General features: G+C 43.1%; 2 pseudogenes; both read left to right on the top strand.

Moving 5' to 3' along the window:
- Positions 1–488: 488 nt before the first annotated feature.
- LOC129671909 (ribosomal RNA small subunit methyltransferase NEP1-like) lies at positions 489–5,060 on the top strand (annotated as a pseudogene).
- Positions 5,061–7,340: 2,280 nt separating this feature from the next.
- On the top strand, positions 7,341–7,831 carry LOC129671908 (60S ribosomal protein L21-like; annotated as a pseudogene).
- Positions 7,832–17,863: the final 10,032 nt, after the last annotated feature.

Genomic DNA, 17,863 nt, shown 5'->3' with positions numbered 1-17,863 from the left:
AAAGCAAGGTCATTGCCCTAGGGAACAACAGTGTGGGATCAAGGTTCCTTGAATCAACATAGAAATATCTTTCTAAAAGGCTGAATATGGAGCTGTTCTAGAATTAATATACCTTCCTTCGATAAATCACTCCAAACACAATTAAAAGGTTAATTAAGAAAAATCTCTGTATAATAGTATACATCCAGCTGGTTAATGCTGAAAGACATGGCAGAAACTATCCTACAATGGGACAAACTCAGGAGGACTCTAAGAAAACAATGCCACACAAGGGGAACACGGGGTATCTCAAGGGCATTACTGACCAAGGCTATAGTGCCTGCGGGACTGATAATCACAGCCACATGTGGTGGGAAGAGCGGAGTTCTTAGAATCTGAAGCCAGCCCTCCCCAAAAGACCTGGCTTCAAACCATTACCAGCTCTCCCAAGTATATTCCGGTTTTAGAGAAGAAACTCTTTTCTTATCTATACCTCAGGGCCTTAGGGAATGCTCTCAAGACCTAGGCCTCTAGCTGTTATTGGCTCTGAAAAGCATGTTTCTGGGTTTGAGAAGGAGCTATGTCATTCTCCTTACATGAGGACCTCAGGAAAAGCCATGTTCGGTAAAGCCAGCACTCAACACAAAAAAATGTTTTTAATTAACAAAAGGTGTCACTAGGTGTTTAGCCCATGTGGAAGAACTACACTTTTCTCAGATTAAAACTGGACCTTCATGGCACACCAGGCTTTGCTGTTGGCTGTGACCCTGTAATGCCCTATTGAGCAGCTTGTTAGAGGCCTGCTCTTTGATAGGGGGGCTGGGGCTAGTAGTTGGTTGCAAATCAGGGTTGTCTCCTTTCTCATGGGTTTGGAGCGTAGTTCTGTACAATCCTGGTGAACAAACAGGTGTATCCCAGCATCCTAATCGCTAACAGGCCTGGTTAGCACAGAACTAATCTGTGGGGTGATTTAGAGACAGTCCTCCCTCAGCTAAATTCTACTTGGTCTGACTTATTATCTCCTAAGCTATGATAAATCCTTTACATCATCAGGTCTACTCTTTTACATCAGAGCTTAATATTGGAGTGCTACGAGACACATGGCATGCGGTTTATAGCCTCCACAAAATTAACCCCAGATGGATCTTACACCTAAATGTTAAATGCCATGGGCAGAACTTCTAGACGAAGCTAGAGATACTAGGCCTCTCCGAGTTTGGTATCCTGCCCAGGATATTTCTACACACAAACCCCAGCTCCAAATACTTTGTGCAGATGCAGCTTCCACAGTTAAGTTATTAGATGCCACAGTCGGGTCCATGGGGCAAATAGGACCACAAGGAACCTCACAGGTGGCAGAATCTGGCCGCTGGTTCCCACTCAGCTCCCGCTGCTCAGATTCCTGCTCCTCCCGGTTAGGGGCAATGGTCACATACTCACCATGTCGCCTCTTCAAGTCTTGCCTGGGATCTCCCTCACAATACCCATTAGCAGCGCTGAGACCACACCACAAAAACCTTTTTGAACCTGCCCAGCTACAAATTTGAAATGCAGCCTTGCCCAGGGCACCCGGAAGAGCCCTCCTCCACTTCTGACAGAATGGCCCGCCTCGAGGCCGTGATTGGCCGGTGAGTCTTGACTGACATGAGCACCTTCCACGGGATTAGTGTGGGCTGAAGGGACAAGCTCAGTTGCTTTTGGCCCAACCTTCTAGTCCAGAGGTAGGTCTTTTTCCAGATCTGCAGAGATCTGCATTCCAGTAGCACTGTGTCTGACTGCTAAGAGCGGACTTGTCTGTTTCAGCACTCTGCCCCGGAGAGGACCGACCACTCCAGCTCCCCCTGCTTAGCCGCCTGCTCCTCCCCTTTGTGGGCAGTGACGCTGTCGTCACAGCACAGCAACTTCAGAGCTTGTCTCAGCTCCCACCACAGCTCTCAGCAGACACTTACCCTTCTTACTCCTGGAACCAAGGTGGATGGATAGTTTGCACAGTCCATTATTCAGCTTACAGTGGAGTGAACAGTATGTATGACCCACAGGTGGAACCACGAATATTAATAATTAATTGAAGAGAGATTTTAGGAAAGAAAAGATTTTTGTTCGTGACTGGGATCAGATAAACTGCAGATACTTTTCACCTGGTATATATGGGACTCCAGACAACCGTGGGAGAAATGCAGGAAACAGATGACAAACACTGTGGAGCACTATTATTAGCCAGCACACCTTCCTCAGTGGGAAGGGGAAACAACAAAACAAACAAACAAAACACAACCCGCCAGGGCTGTATTAGGAAGGGTTCTCTAGATGAACAGAACTGATAGAATGAATGTAATTAAAGTGGATTCATTGCAATGGTTCACAGGCCGTGGTCCAACTAGTAAAGCAGTGGCTGTCTATCAACAGAAAGTTGAAGACTATGAGAGAGTGAACCGTTTAGTCCATGTGGCTGGATGTCTCAGGTGGTCTTCAGTAGATACCAGAATTCTGAAGAAGGAGGCTCTCATGCCAGGAAAAACAAAACCAAATCAAACCAAACAAACAAACAAATAACTATCTCGCTAGCCAGAGCAGAACAAGCAGAAAGAGAGAAAGCACTACCACCCTCAGCGACCTTTATATATGCAGGCTGCTACCAGAAGCTGTGGCCTAGATTAAAGATCAATCTCATCACGTCAAAAGATCCAGTTTAAAGAAGCGGTTTTCACTTCAAAAACTATAATTAAGAAAAATCCCTCAATTACCCAACTGCTGGGGTTTTAATTAATTGAACTACTGTAATATAGTAATTTGGTTTCACAATAAATTTGTTTCTTATTCAGATTCTTGGTTCCTGGTCTGTGGCCCTAAAAAATGGCAGTTGGGGCAATTATCGAGCATTTAAAATTGATGATATCATTACTCACTGCTAACTTGAAGTACAGCCAAAGCAGGAAAGCTTTCACCCTTCTACTTGCTCCTCCCTTTAGTGCTGTGACTACACCTACTTTAATGTTGGCCAGTGGACTCCGGTCATACACTGGTCCCTCTTCATTTGTAAGTTTCCAGTAAAAGCCAGAATTGGGCCATTTCCAAGCTCCTTTTCTTAAAATGGCAGTTGGAAGTGCTATGGCAGGATCATGGGACCCTCAGAGACCACCAGGAGATGACTCAATGCAAGAGCAAGAGAGCTTTATTACAAGAGCTATCGAACTCAGGACCTATGTCTCACTGGCACAGCAGTAGAGAAGTGGGACCCCAAGCCCTGAGTGTGCATTTTTTTTAAATTTATTATTTTAATTTTGAAGGCATGTTTTAAAATTTTTTAGAAAGTCTTTTTTTAATTTTAATTTTTATTAATTACAGTTCATTCACTTTGTATCCCCCCTGTAGCTCCCTACCTCTTCCCCTCCCAATCCCACCCTCCTTCTCTGTTCCCCACCTGTGCCCCTCCCCCAGTCCACTGATAAGGGAGGTCCTCCTGCCCTTCCTTCTGATCCTAGTCTATCAGGTCTCATAAGGAGTGGCTGTATTGTTTTCTTCTGTGGTCTAGTATGGCTGCTCCCCCTCCAGGGGGAGGTGATCAAAGAGCAGGCTAATCAGTTCATGTCAGAGACAGTCCCTGTTCCCATTACTATGGAACCCACTCTACCCTGCAGGGTATCGATACAGATGCTGAGACTCATAGTCAAACTTTGGGTATAGTGCAGGGAATCTTATGAAAGAAGTGGGAGATAGTAAGACCTGGAGAGAACAGGAGCTCCAAAAGGAGAACAACAGATGGAAAAAATTTGGGTACAGGGGTCTTTTCTGAGACGGATACTGCAGTCATGTTTCACGCGTGGAGATGGCTGGGAACCCCTGCACAGGGGTAGCCAATGACAGTTCAGTGTCCAAGTGAGCAGGGTTTTTAAAGGGAAAAACCACAAGCAGGGGGTCTCCCTGACAGCAAGCGGGGGGAGGGGGGTTCATGCCTTGATGTTATAAGAGAGTAAATGCCATAGGGGCGAGGTGACCTTCTACATAATCACAAATGTCATTCTTCTAAACTACATCTGGAATGTTGGGAATTTTCCCAACCAATTCTCATTGATTATTACCAGGGAGATTGTCTCTATTTTCTATCAAGTATTTATTCTGTGATATTTCCTGGAGGCTGTTGGCTAGGAGAGTTAACTTTGTTTTCTGCCAAGTGCATATTCTGTGATATATCCTGGTACCTGAGTTCAGCTCCCAGTCAAGATGGCTCCTTATTTCAAAATGGAGTCACCTAAACTGACTTAAACTCTTCAGAAGGAAGTTTGCAGTGAAGGCAGACATGAAGTTCTAACTTAAGGACCTCAGTGCCGTTTCCGGTCTGCTTACTAGATAGCTGTGCCAATGCCATTGCCAACCTCGTGAGCGGTGTTTTGCAGTGCAGGAACGGGACTGGGATACTGAGCTGCCTAAGAACCCCCGAGTTGGGGCAAAATGCAAGAGCAGAGGCGATGGGCTCACTGTGGTGCTGGAAGAGGCCAGTTTGGAGACAGTCAAGGGAAGGAAAACTTATGAGGTACTCACCTGTGACAAGTACAAGTCCGCATTGTTGAAGAATTAACGGGACCCAGGGGAAGTCAGACCAGACATCACAGATCAGATCTTACTGATGCTGATGGACAGCCCCCTGAAACGAGCTGGCTTGCCACAGGTTTATATCCACACATCTAAGAACGGGCTGATTGAAGTAAACCCCCAGACTCGAATTCCTAGAACCTTTGATGGCTTTTGTGTCCTCATGGTTCAGCTTTTACACAAACTCAGCGTCTGAGCAGCTGATGGCCCTCAGAAGCTTTTGAAGGTAATTAAGAACCCAGTATCCGACCACTTCCCAGTTGGCTGTATGGAGATTGGCACTTCCTTTTCCTCTGTGGACGCCAGCATGGTGGGAGACTTGGTGCCCAGTTAGTGACCCAGCTGTTTTTGTAGTGGGGGCATTTGCCCTTGGCAAGGTCAGTGTGGAGTACACAGAAAAGATGGTGTCCATCAGCAACTATCTGTCCTCTGCTGTCCTTACCTGTGCTAACATTACCACAGGTTTGGAGGAAGTGTGGGGCGTCATTTGAGAAGATCAGTGCCCCTTTCTCAGACAGGACTCTTGAGTCTGTTGACTCCTAAGCTGTGCTGGAAGATAATCTTCGATACCAAGATGGCCGAGTGGGGAGCCCACACCGTATATTTGTTTTTCCTATAAAGACTGTTTTTTTTTTCGTTTGTTTGTTTGGTTTTTTTTGTTTTGTTTTTAAAAGCCAGAATGGTTAGTGAACACTCATTCACCAGTCTTTTTTTCCTTCTTACGACCAGCCAAGGCCTAGCCTGAAAGGTGTTGCATGACTGTCTTCCTGGCACTGTGTAGCAGAGGCAAGATTGGGTGTTCAAAGCAATTCTTAATTACGCACAGCATGAGGCAAGCCTGGGCTTCAGGAGACATTGTTGTAAACAGGAATAAATGATCATCAACACTTGTGAAAATGGAAAGGTATTCTTAGTGGCTGGGAAACATTGGAGAATAGGAACAAGTAAGAAATGAGAGCATTTAAAGAAAATCAAAGTTAAAAAAGTGAAACCTTGGCTTTTTAAAAAGTAAATATAATTGAAAAAAAAACCCATAGCTGTACTGACTTTGAAGAAGAGCAGGCCTTTCCCTGGAAGAAGGAATGACATTAATAAGATACTGTTTGACCTTGCTCATGTGTGCAATTAAGCTGCTGAGATCTTAACCTGACACACACAGCTACCTCCAAAACCTGTCTTTAACTTACTGAGCTGACTTAATTATGTCAATGAGGATTGCACATATTTTCATAGGACAGTGCCCTAACGGTAAATTCAGTATGCATTGGCTGAAGCTAACCTTTTCAAATTGTACACACAACAATATGGTCTGTCGTTTTTCACATAACACAAATTAAAACATGCTGCAAAATTACAAAATCATCCCCCCCTCCAGTAATCAGCTTCTTTTTCATACTGGTGACTCCAGCAGCTGATTGCGTACTCTTGTTATACCCAGATCTTAAGGTTCCCAAAGACCACCAGGATCTGGATCATGTATGCAAGAGCAAAGAGCTTTAGTCAGGGTTAAGCTCTGTCTCCCCAATGTCACCAATGCAGTGAATCAGAGAGGAAAGTCCTGAGCAGCCACATGGTAGGGTTATTATTGGGGTTTGAGGAAGCACCCAGAATCTCAGGTTTAACTGTTACATGATTGGGTGACATTAAGCAAGGGCAAGCTTGTTACGACATGATTGGCTAATTAACAGAACTTTGAGTGAGCTATCTATAGACCTCAGGAATGTCAGGTATTTTTTGTACCATGAAACGTTCTACTAAAAGGTCGATGGGCTTTTCAGCACAAATGCTGAGATAAGATACCTACCCATTCTTGTGCTTATCCTCAGACTGTTTCTTGGATAGGGAATCTTATGACCTTGTTACTGGAATTAGTGACCTATGGCTTAGTTTCTTGTGACCTTGGTGTGGGGTCACTAGTTCCTGGTGATTTTTGGGTGACTTTGTTTAGACCTAGTCCCTGATGACCTTTGGGGTGTCTGGCATGGTTTTCTCACTATCACTTTGGAGGTTAGTTCATGTCCATGAATCTGTAGCCACGCTGGTCTTCATAATCATTTCCATAATATAACCCATCTCAGATGGCTCTAAAGACTAAAAACCATCATTATTGTTGTGGTATCAAAAACCAGGAGCATCCACCAAAATATTGTAAGGTAAAAATTCATTTTACAGTCTGCTCAAACTTGTAGTGTCCTCTGAACTAGAAGAGAGAAGTGTTGAGAGACCAAAGAATTGAAAAATAGGTTTTTGGGGCACTGAGATAAAAAGCTTAAAACATAGCAGGCCAGTTGACCTTGCTGCTTCTACGCAGATTCAGCCAACTGCAGGGAAGAGCTAACCTTGCTGCTCCTTAGAGATATCGTTACCAGGAAACCAGCCTGGATGGCCCTAACTCGTTCCAACTCCTACTTTTGCTCCTGAAAATGACACAGACTACCCAAGGCCAGCCATTTCCAATTCCAGCTGCGAATAAAGATCCTCATGTGTTTTGCAATGGACTTGACTCCCTGGTGGTCTTTTGGGGGGGGCCTCATGAATTGGGCACAATAGTGTTCCTGATTAAAAGTAGGACATCCTCTTTATATTCTAGCTCAAGGCTGAGGTACATAGCAAGTGATTACAAAAGCACTACATAATCACTTCCATAATATCACCCATCTCAAATGGACCTAAAAAGTGGTCAATATTAGTTGTGTTTTCAAAAACCAGGAGCTGGCGGGTAGCCCAAGGGCCTTGAAGGCCAAGCGGCCCTGACCCCTTGCTTTCTTTCTATGCAGTCATCTTGCCAGAACACAAGGAGAAGAGGCCCTTGCTACATGTTCTCCAGGCCTTTCAGAAAACATGGAGTTGTTCCTTTGGCCACTTACATGTGGAATCTACAAAAAGGGTAACATCGTAGATATCAAGGGAATGGGCACTGTTAAAAAAAATAAATGCCCCGTAAGTGTTACTACAGCAACACTGGACGAGTCTACAATGTCACCAGCATGCCATGGGCATCATTGTGAACAAGTAGGCTAAGGGCAAGATCCTCCCCAAGAGAATCATTGTGAGCATTGAACACATCAAGTACCCTAAGAGTGGGGACAGCTTCCTAAAGCATGTGAAGGAGAATGACCAGAAGAAGAGGAACGACAAAGAGAAGGGCACCAGAGTTCAGCTCAAGCTCCAGCCTGTGCCACCCAGAGAAGCACACTCTGTGAGGACCAACACGAAGGAGCCAGAGCTGCTGGAGCCCATTCCATATGAGTTCATGGCCTGATGTACAAAAACATAAAGGACCCGAACTGTAAAGTGTGTTTACCTTGTGCTGTCTTTTCCCTGAAAGAACATTAAAGCAAATTTTAATTGTGCCATACTTTGGGCAGAGTGCAAGGAAACCTTATGGAAGAAGATGGAGATAAAAAGACCTGGAGGTGACAGGAACTCCACAAGAAAACCAACAGAGCCAAAAAACCTGGGCCCAGGGGTACCTGCAGAGACTGATACTTCAACCTAGGACCATGCATGGAGAGGAAATAGACCCCATGCTCAGAGGAAGCCCACAGCTGCTCAGTCTCCAAGTGGGTTCTCTAGTAAGGGGAAGAGGGGCTGTCTCTGACATGAACTCAGTGGCCGGCTCTTTGATTACTTCCTCCTGGGGAAAGGGGTGTGCAGCCTTACCAGACCACAGGGGAAGATGATGCAGCCAGCCCTGATGAGACTTGATAGGCTAGGATCAGATAGAAAGGAAGGAGGTCATCCTCTATCAGTGGACTAGGGAAGGGGCATAGGGGGAGAAGAGGGAGGGGGCAACATCCAGGACACAGTGAATAAATTGTAATAAATAAATAAACAAACAAATAAACTGGAAAAAAACAAGGAGCAATCACTAAAATACTGTATGATAAAAATTTATTTTACAGCTGGGCCAAACTTGTAGTCTTCTCTGAAGTAGAAGAAAGACCTGGCTCTGATTTAAAGCAGGGCAGGATTTTTATATTCTGCTCAAGGTGAGGTACATAGCAAGTGCTTAGAAAGGCAGAATCTTTTGCCACCCATTAGTAATTTGGTTAACTATCACCCAGTTCTCAGAACATACCATGGACAATAGAAACAAGTTATCATGTGGAAATCCCAAGATTATAGAGGAAGAACAAGCCAAAAAAAGTTGACCTTCAACTTGGAATCAAATTTTAACATTATGATCAATTAGCAAAAGGAAGAAAAACATGGAGTTAGCTGGCTTGTCATGAATATGATTTTGATTTATTTTGTTTGCTCGAGACATGCCTCATTTAGAACCATAGTGAGTGATTCAGTGTACAATACACATTGAATCTGTAATAAAAATCAGTCTGTTTAATCCTGTGCACTCCTAGCGTGAAAGTCATATATTAGAGAAGGAGCTGAAAAGTCACTTGATATTGGACTGGTTAGGAGTAAAAGAGAATGTTCTTGACAGGATTGCTTCTTCATGGCAGCCTAGACTTGTAAATCTGGAATCATTCCTACCCTCAAATGCATGGGACTGAGGCTACCTGCTCTAGAGATTTTATTTAGAAAAAAAATCCATCCGTCTTGGTTTCTGTAAATGGAAGGAAGGATTTTCAGTGTTCTGATGTTTCACAGCACACTTCTGTTTAGTGACCTCTCAGTGCTGTCACGAAACACACCATGGCCAAGGCAAATTATAATTGAATCTCAGACAGGAGGTGGACAGCACATTGGACATGCTCAGAGGCTTTTAAAGGCTCCAACTGCACCCATATGATGCACCTCCTTCTAAAAGGTCACACTTCTATTGCTTTCCAAACAGTTGTACCAACTAGAAAACATGTGAAACTCTGGGAGGCATTTTCATTTAACCACCACACATTTCTCTAGTTCTTAGATAGGAAAAAATATCTTTTATCCTACCACACTCTACCATTTTTCAAAATGAGACTGTTATGTTTGAACATCCAATGCCAGAGGATAAGCAACCTTATTACAGAAAAATTCAGAGCATAGCAAAAAGTGAATAGACCAAAGCCAGACCGAAATCCAGCAGGGAAAGCATCAAATCATGCATCTCATTGCTCTGCTACATGAGATAATGATGACACTGACTAAACTACAAAGGACTTAGGTATTCCCACTCTTCCAATCTGTCATCTGAAGCACACAGAGCCTGTCTTCTAGGCCAACTCCAGATTATGCATGCAGCTTTCCTCAAAGTTGGTCCCCATTTCCCAACTGTTTTGTGTATGATATTCTATTTTCTTTATTAAAAGTGTGTATTGGGGCTGGAGAGATCATTCATGTGGTTTCATTCCAGAAATATCCAGCGTAGACCCCCCTCACCTAATCTCTGGCTGCCTCTTTCACCTGAGGCACATCTAGCAGAGGTGTGTTGCAGGCTGTCCCAGATCCCCATCGCCCACCTTTTCTAGAAGGCCTGTTGGGACCTCAAGAAGATCCTGCAGAGAGCTCTCTCTGCCAACTACCTGCCAGCCTCATTCACCTAAGGCACATCCAGCACAGGTGATCTGAGTGCTGTCCCAGACCCCCATTGCCTGCCTTCCTCAGGAGGCTTTTGAGGGTCTCCTGGAACATTCATCATAGAGGTCTCCCTAACAATTCCCTGTCTACCTGGACCACCTGGTGCATAGACAGCAGAGGTTAGCTTCACTGTGTTCCCTGAGTTCCATTGTCAATAACACTGCTATGCCTCCCTTCATGAGGATACCTGTGGGACCCAGGAACAGTATTCAGGTTCACTTGGGGCATAAGAACTGCATAAGAAGAGCCACAAAGCCAACAAATCTGGGCTCATGGACCCTGCAGAGACTGATGCACAAAGCAAGGAGCATGAATGGAGAGGACCTAGACCTACACCTTCTCAGATGTAGCTGATAGGCAGCTCTGTCTCCATGTGGCTCCCTCCTTAAGGAGAGCAGGGGCTGTCTCTGACATGGACTCTGTTGCCTCCTCTTTGATCACTTCCACCTGGTGAGGGCCCCTTTCAAGGCCTCAGAGGAAGAGGATGCAGGCAGTCCTAATGAGCCTTGATAGGCTGGGGTCAGATGGTAGGGAAGGAGGTCTCTCTTTCTTTCTGAGGAATAGTAGAGGGGGAAGGCTGAAGAGGGAGGGAAGGACTGGAAGGAGTCAAGGGAGAGGGCTCCAATTGGGATGTAAAGTGAATAAATTCTAAAAAATAAATTTAAATAAAAAGATGCATCTTCAATATAGGCCACAGCATCTGGTGGCAGCCTACATATATAAAGGACATTAAAGATGGCCACTCTTTCACTATTTCTCCTTCCAACTACTCTGATTAGCAAGACGTTTTTGTTTTGTAAACTGCCATTCATTATTGCCTCCTTCTTTGGGATTCTGGTATATACTGAAGACTGGCTGAGACATCTAGCCACATGGACTGAACCACTATTGTATTCTTCAACTTTCCATTGATAGACAGGCATTGTTTGACTAGTTGGACCACAGCCTTTGGACCAATCTTATACATCCACTTTCCACATACAGAGATTCATTCCATCAGTTCTGTTTGTCTAGAGTACCTTTACTGATACAGCTGTGTTTTCTTTCTTTGTCTTTTTTTTTTTTTTTAGTTGTTTTTCCCCTTCCCACTGAGTAAGATGTGCTGGCTAACAATAGTGCTCCTTCCTGTTTGTCATCTGTTTCCTGCTTTTCATCCAGGGTTGTCTGGAGTCTCATAAGTACCAGCTGAAAAGTATCTCCAGTTTATCTGACCCCAGCGTGAAGTCACAGAACAGAAATCTTACTTTGTTTCCTAAAATCTCTCTGTAGTTGTTAATATTCGTGGCACTCTTATACCTGTGGCACAGATTTTTCACTCCGCTACAAGTTGAATAATGGACTGGGCCAACTAAGCTCCTTGGTTCCAGGAGGAAGATGAAGTGTCTAATGAGTGCTATGGGAAGCTCTGGAGTAGCTACAGGGGCAGAGTTACTGCCCACAAAGGGGAGGAGCAGGCGGCTGAGCAGGGGCAGCTGGAGTGGTCCTTGAAGCTGGGTGCGGAGGCAGACAAGTCGTTTCTTGGAGGGCAGACACAGTGCTATGAAATGCAAATCTCTGCTGGTCTGTGAAAGTTCTGGTAAACCTGGTCCTTGGCCAGTAGCCTCTATGCTATGTCCCTTTACTGCACTCTAACCCTAAGGGAGGTGCTCATATCACTCAAGACTCACTGGCCAATCAGGACCTCCAGACCTTCCAGTCAGAAGAGGAGGAGGGCTCTTCTGGGTGCCCTGGGCCAGGCTGCAGTTTCAGTGCTTTTGCTGAGGGAGCTCTTAGTGTCATGTGCTCTTAGCACTCCTGGTATCTGCTGTGAGGGGAGCGCTGGCGAGATCCGAAGTAGTGACATGGTGAGCAGGTGGCCACTGTCCCTAACAGGGAGGAGCAGAAAGCTGAGCAGCCAGAGCTTGGGTTGTGGGTCCTCGCTGGGCTTGGTAGAACTGGTGGCCAAATTTGGCCTCCTGTGAGTGCCCTTATGTCCTTTTTTTGCTCCATGGAACCGGTGGTGGCATCTTTTATAACTCTCCATGGAAGCTGCAACTGCACAAAGTATTTGGCGCAGGGGATTGTGTGTAGAAACATCCTGGTCAGGATACCAGACTCAGTGAGACTTAATTTAAGTATCTTTTAGAAGTTCTGCCCTTGGCATTTAACATTTAGGTGTAAGATCCACCTGGGGTTAATTTTTTGGAGGTCGTAAATAGCATCACATGTATTGGGTAGCACTTTAATATTAAGCTCTGATGCAAAAGAGTAAAATTGATGATGTAAAGGATTTATCAATGCTTAGGAGATAATAAGTCAGACCAAGTAGAATTTAGCTGATGGAGGACTGTCCCTAAATCACCCCACAGATTAGTCCTATGCTCATCAGGCTTGTTAGCGATTAAGATGCTGGGATACACATGTTTGTTCACCAGGATTGTCCAGAAACATGGCTCAGAACCATGAGAAAGGAGACAAAACTGATTTATAGCCAGCCACTAGGCCCATCCTCATATCAAAGAGCAGGCCTCTAACAATCTGTTCCATGGGGCATTTCAGAGTCACAGCCAACAGCAAGGCCTGGTGTGCCATAAAGGTCCAGTTTTCATCTGAGAAAAGCACACTTCTGCCACATGGGCAAGACAGTTGGTGACACCCTTTCAAAAAGAAAAACACTGTTCTGTTGAGGACTGGTTGGTCCAGCATGGGTTTTCTTGAGGTCCTCAGGTATGAAGAATGACTTAGCTCGAAGAAGGAGCCATGAGGAGTTCACCATGAGAACAGAGAGGTATAGAGAAACTGTCAAGGCAAGACTGAGATAGCAAGTAACAGGCACATGTCTGGGAAGTAGCTAGACTAGCATAATTGGGTCAGAATAGACAAATATATGCCTAGTTATAATGCTTATAAAGCCTGTTGAATTAAAAAAGAAAGAATGGCTGAGCTCCTTCTCAAACCCAAGAGTATTATCATAGCCTGTAACAAGGCCTTGGCCTTGGGAGGTTTCCTTAAATCCATGACATATAGATTAAAGAAAACTGAGCTTCTTCTCTAAAACCAGGAATGTGCTGGGGAGTGATGATAATGGTCTGGAGCCAGGGATTTTGGGGAGGGCTTGCCTGAGATTCTGAGAACCCAACTTTTCCCATCACACAAGGCTGTGGGATATCATTCCCAAGGCCACTGTGTTCTTGGTCAGTCATGCCTTTGAGATACCCTGTGTTCCTCTTGTGCAACATTGTTTTATTATACTCCTCCTGAGTTTGTTTCATTGTAGGATAGTTTCTGCTGACTTCATAAAAGTCTCCTGTTTCCTTTCCTTTCTCCTCTGGAAGTAGTAGACACAAGCTGCTATTCGTATGAAGCTTCCCTGGCATAAAATACAGCTTCTGAGAATGGGGTCTTTCTGTTTGGAAGAAATATCAGAAGTAACTGGAAGCTCAGAAATATAACAGTTTTGGGGTCACTTTGTGTTATTTTGTGGGTGCTGTGAAGTCTGTGTTGACGTACTTTCTAAACATATGATCACAGATAACATTGGTCAAGTTCACATTTTTCCTGGTTGAGTTTCTGTATGATTTAATTGAGAAAACAAAAAGAATGAAAATAAAACATGCTCCATAACTGAGCAATGAATCTGAATGTGTATTAGACATAGTTTGAGATTTTGCACAGTTAGCAACTAAATTCAGCTATCTTGTCTATACTACAGGTAACAATAAAAAATGAGCAGGAAGAACACAGAATCTAGCTGAACAATCACCTTCAAAGGGTTTTTCTAATGTTCTGTTAGTTGGTGTGTGAAGAAGAAGGAGGAGGAGAAGAATAATTAAATGTCAATATTTTTGTAGTTAGAGTTGTTATGGAGATGATAAGCAAATGTGCTACTATGTTGTAAAAATGCAGAAAGATGCTTTATTTGGAAGGTATGAGAGCTTTCTGCCAATGAGCTTTCTGCCATGCTGCATGAAAAGGTGAAAATGGGGTTAAGAAACAGACTGATGGGCTGGAGAGATAGCTCAGAGGTTAAGGGCACCAGTTGCTCTTCCAGAGGTCCTGAGTTCAATCCCCAGCAACCACATGGTGGTTCACAACCATCTATAGTGAGATCTGGTGTCCTCTGCTGGCGTGCAGGCAGAACACTGTACACATAATAAATAAATATTAAAAAAATAGACTGACTTGTATGAATTAAAATAAAGAAAATAAATTATTATTTAACAAAGATGTAATAGTCTTAGACAAATGACTCATTTCTTTGTTTTCTTCTGGTCAATTAACCAGCCTTAGATGGTAAAACTTTCATTTTTGTTTTGGAGAATATGTTTAAACATTTAACATTTTTATGTTATCACTTTGTCTATGTTTCATGTATTATATATATATGCCGGGAGCCAAGGCTATTTACTGAAGCCAAAGTCAAATAGTGAGCCAAAGCTATTTAGTGGAGACAAAGCTATTTACTGAAGCCAAAGCCCAATAGTGAGCAAAGGTCATTTAGTGGAGACCTAAAGCTATTTAGTGAAAGAGTTCCTAGGACCCTAAATCATGGATGATAGATTTGTGAGGACATCCATCTGTTAGTTTTAGAGCATCTGTGACATATCTTAAGAAAACACCCTTATGGTATCTTGCAGGTGCAATATTCAACCCATGAAAGCACTCTTCCTATCTCCTGCAGCAGTAATTTAGCCTTCCCCCTTTCCTGCCTTCTCCCTATATAAGTTGGGTAAAAATTTCTAGTAAACGATGCTTTGATCAGACAAACAGATTTAGCCTCTATTTCTTGCGTTTCTTGTTCCCTCCCCCCCCCCATTCCTTCCATTGAAGCCCCGCAGGTTGGGACATATATATAATTAACATAGCCGTACAGTATAACATCATATATATTTCTATTATTTGAATAGTTATTTAAAAATTAGTTTTCCTCAAAGAAAAGTAAGAGTAATCTTTTGGCTTTAAATGTGCAGGTACCTCTGTAATTCCACAATCCAAACTAGTAAAAGACAACTCAAGAAAATGGCCTGTTTTTTTTTTTTTTCTTGAATGACATATATTTCACAGTACTGAGAGCAAAAGTTCTGATTTCACAAAACTAGATATGTCCAAGAATGAGCCTGTCATAAACTCCTGTTTGATGCTCACCCTCTAGGCTTGTAGAATTAGAACAGTATCTGTCAAAATTATGATTTTTCCATCTTAACTATTTCATCTTTCCTGTTCATTGTTTCCCTTCTTCTTTGCATTTTCATTTAGGAAAAATATGAATAAATGTTTTTCTTAAAAACAGAATCTTCTCTCATAGAATATATACTGACCATTGTTTCCCTTTCTCCACTTCTCCCAGCTTCCCCCCACTCCTCCAGATCCATTCCCTCTCCTCTGTATCATCTTCAGAAAAGAGCAGGTCTCCAAGAGAGGACAGCCAAACAGGACAGAAAAAGATTAAAAAAAAAAAAAAGACAAGGCAAAATTCATCTTATGGTAGGACAAGGATTCCCAATAGGAGGAAAAGAGACTGAAGAGTACACACTAGTGTCATGAATCTTCTTAGAAAGGGGGAAAAGAATAGATACTGTGGGTGGACTGGAGGTGAATGGCAACCGGAGTAGGAAACAGTGGGAGATGGAATGGAGGGAAAGAGTTCAGTGTAGGAAGAAACAGCTGAAATTAGGAGGGATTTGGGGGCTAGTGTAGAAACCTAGTGCCCTTGTAACTTCCTGGAATCTATTCAGATGACCCTAGTGATGAATATAGAGTCTGAATGGGCTATTATTTGTAGCCAAGCAGGGCTTCCTGGTAGGACTGGGTTACTTTCAGTTCAATTGTTGGCCAAGAAGGTTCCATGGAGATTCCTAAACAATCCAAGATGATGCTAGGGCAAAATTTTGCTCTCTGAAAACAGACAGCTGGGCCCCACTGCATGTAGAGAGTTCTAGCAAGTGCCAGCTTACAGACTTCACTCCTATGTTCTAGTCTCTTTGGAGCAAGAAGGTACTCTACAGCCTACAGAAAGAAAAACCTGGACACCAAGACAGTTACAAAGCTCTCCCCGGACAATCCTGCAAGATATGTAGGGGATGATGGCACCGAACTTGTTTGAGTGGTCAAACAATGATTGCTTTAACTTGAGATCCAGGTCACTGATAAAAGCACCATCCTCTATCAGTGACCATCCCCATCATCATCTCCACCATTACCACCACCAACACTGCCACCAACTTTCAAATGTCAAGAGACTTTAGAGCATCTTTTTCCTTTGTCTTTTTGTGAGTCTCATTTCTGCCAAACTATAGAGCTGCCTGTCATGCCTCCTCCTCAGTAGTTTCCTGCTTCCGGACAGTGTGACAATCTTGCTTCCAGAAATCTGTGTCAGTCTTCCATACTTCTGTCGTAGCCAGAATAGTAGTGCTATGCAGACTGGCCTTTCTATTTCAAATATCCTTTTCCAGTCTCTACAGTGCACCCAGGTACACTTCACACTGAATTTTGGGTCCTCAGAGTCTCAGAGGCTACTACATGAACCACTGTCTGGACATATATGTCTATTAGTTTGGGGGAAATCTCCCTAACCTCTTTTTCTAGATGGGGATCATAGGAAAGCTTGATTTGTGAATACAATGAGAATGTTTCAAAGGAAACCATAGTTAAACTGGTCTTTTTGAAGGTGATTGCAGGCTCTCCAGACCTTTTTCTTCATAAAGCAGTTTTAAGGCTTCCATGTTATAGCTTTTCTGGGACAAAGCAAAATGCATCATTGTATTAAATGAAGACATATCTGGTGTCATGATGGAGGCTCATTTAATTAGTTGTATAGGAACAAACATGGTTATTCTGGGGGAGAGATGAGGGAGTAGACAGAATCTATTTTGTCATCTGTGTGCAACAGTAGGTACTAATTGAAAAGTACTTGCCAGGAATGTTCTCTAGACCCTACAGAAAACCTACAGCTTTCAGCAACAATGCAATTAAAGACAATTTAAAACACACATTGGAATACAGTTAGAATTTTCTTCTGTGGTGTGTTTGGATGTGTCTCTGAAATCCCAGAAATAGAGGTGTCTGTGTAACAATTAAAAAAATATATATATATACAGACGGAAAAAAAGGTATTCATTTTCATCTTTGTTATTTCAGATCAAACCTATCTCAAAAAAAAAAAAAGATAAACATAAGGGCATCAGTTGTAGACTAGTGTCTCTCCCTCTACACTGTTCTCTCTCTTTACTTCTTACAGAGAAAAGACTAGAACATTGCTGATCCAAAGGCCTATTTTGTCAAGCCAGTTTGCCTGTGAGGTAGCCATAGAAAGCAGAGATCCTAAGACATGGTGCCTTCATTTCCATGACTCTTCGGAAAGAACCCTGAGAAGTCCGAGTTTCTTACACCAGGGGCTTAAGAAGAATAGGCTGTGCCCATGGAGTCTCGGCAGAGCAGATGATGTTGAGGCTGAGTTAAGAATAGTTTGCACTCCATATCCACCTGAAGAGAGAAACTCTTTCCCACATTTGTTACATTCATAACAAATTTCTTTCCAGTATGTTTTCTTTTGTGCATTAGAAAATCACTGTGATGTGCAAAGGCCTCACCACATTGATTGCCAAGATGCTAAGCCTTCATTTTCCAAGAAGCAGAAGGAATCAGTCTTCTTGGAAATGAGAGACACTCTGCCAGAACACTCCAGTTACTTTATTCAAACATTATACAATGTTAATTGGAGTTGAGAAAGGTTAAAACTACCAAAGTTATCTTACCCTTGCTATCTGTGAGATCAGAAAACCTTTAAGTAAGA

The sequence above is a fragment of the Psammomys obesus genome, unplaced genomic scaffold (assembly GCF_907164565.1).
Source record: "Psammomys obesus unplaced genomic scaffold, mPsaObe1.curated_primary_1811, whole genome shotgun sequence".
Taxonomy (NCBI): Eukaryota; Metazoa; Chordata; class Mammalia; order Rodentia; family Muridae; genus Psammomys; species Psammomys obesus.
Note: the sequence above shows the minus strand (reverse complement) of the source record. Positions and strands in the feature narration are given on the sequence as shown.